The 1,805-nt window shown below is 34.2% G+C and overlaps 1 protein-coding gene across 1 annotated transcript in view; it reads left to right on the forward strand.

The window, feature by feature from the left end:
* Nucleotides 1-1,805, forward strand: part of LOC107677418 (anoctamin-5-like) — a 27,175-nt gene that overhangs the window by 11,750 nt on the left and 13,620 nt on the right. The gene's annotated exons all lie outside the window — the stretch shown is intronic.

Here is a 1,805-nt window from a genome sequence, read left to right on the forward strand (position 1 = left end):
TATATATATATACGGCTTTCAGGATCATGAATGAGGAACCCTGATGTAAAGCATGAGTAATTATACAGTATATACTGGCTTTTTTTATTCTACGGATAACTGTCAATTTATTGTTTACTTATTATAAATGTCCATTGCAAAATGTTCTTGAATTTCACCCTTTGTTCTGAATTTAACTGTTTGTTAAACTTGTATTGCAGCCGTTCATCGCTGATTTGTAACTGTTCCTTCAGCGGATTTTATATTAGCTTTAAAATATTTATTTTTTTGTATTTCAAGTGAGGCGAGTCGAAAAGATCAGAAAACGCTCAAAGAGATGGCTGAGTGGCTCATATTAGACCCATTAGTCAGTTTAGATGGCATATTTAATTTGACAAAATGAAGATAAGGCTGTGATGGATGGACATAACAAGGTCTTGGTACACATCTCCTGTTTTATAAAGCTTTTCATCCTCGAGAAAGTGTCTGGAAAGATGTAATTTCAGTATTTATTAGCTGAACATAGTGAATGCCACATACAATAGTTCATTAAATGGGGAAAGAGTAAGGAGACGTTCACACAAAATGTGTTTTTCCATTCCATTATGCTACTTTTCTATTGCTTTTTTTTCCGATGTAAACATGCACTAGATGTACTCGCGTCTTGCATCTCATGCAACGTCTCACACATGAGCACCACATTTTAAGACAGGAATTTCAACATTTACACGCTCATCAATGTCAGCTCCAGAGCAGTGTACCAATCAGAAGACTGCAGAGGCGAGGCAAGCATTGCAAGATTTTGTTTAAATTAGCAAGTTGCCATTGCAACATTTTATTTGACAGCAACATGGCAGAAGAGGCATTCTGGCTGCGCTTTTTAAAAAAAAACATTCCTGAGTGCTTGCGTTTTTAGATGCAAAGATACATTCTGTGCGAATGGCCCCTAAGTGACAAATCTGTACACTGCAAAAATTATTTTCATGCTTAGTATTTTTTCTTGTTTTCTAGTATAAATATCTAACAATTCTTGTATCAAGATGCATTTACTTGACAAGTAAAATGAGTTAAGATATCATGTCTTGTTTTCTGAATAAATTATTAACATTTTAAGTTTTTGCTTAAAACAAGCAAAAATATCTGCCAATGAAACATGGAAAATAATCTTGTTTAGCCTTTGAATTAAGATTATTTTTCTTACCCCATTGGCATTGGGCAAGCATATGTTTGCATGTTTTAAGCAAAAAAAACTAACACAATTTTGGTAATTTCTTCAGAAAAGAAGACATAATATCGTAAGTCATTTTACTTGACTAAATTTTACATTTACTCAAGTACATGCATCTTGATGCAAGAATTTTTAGATACTATTATACTACAAAAATGCTAAGTAAGAAAATCATTTTTGCATTGTAGAACCTAGTGTTAATTTCCAAAAGTCATATTCAATCAGATTACAAACCATATATGTGACTGGAGCGCAAAAAGGAACACTCCACTATTTTTGAAAATAGGCTCATTTTCCAACTCCCCTAAAGTTAAACAGTTGAGTTTTACCGTTTTCGAATCCATTCAGCCGATCTCCGGGTCTGGCGGTAGCACTTTTAGCTGTAGCTTAGCATAGATCATTGAATCTGATTAGACCGTTAGCATCTCGCTCAAAAATGGCCAAAGAGTTTCTATATTTTTCCTATTTAAAACTTGACTCTTCTGTAGTTACATCATGTACTAAGACCGACGTAAAATAAAAAGTTGCGATTTTCTAGGCCGATACGGCTAGGAACTATACTCTCATTCCGGCGTAATAATCAAGGAACTTTGCTGCC

Source organism: Sinocyclocheilus anshuiensis, unplaced genomic scaffold (assembly GCF_001515605.1).
Source record: "Sinocyclocheilus anshuiensis isolate Anshui unplaced genomic scaffold, SAMN03320099.WGS_v1.1 scaffold1701, whole genome shotgun sequence".
Taxonomy (NCBI): domain Eukaryota; kingdom Metazoa; phylum Chordata; class Actinopteri; order Cypriniformes; family Cyprinidae; genus Sinocyclocheilus; species Sinocyclocheilus anshuiensis.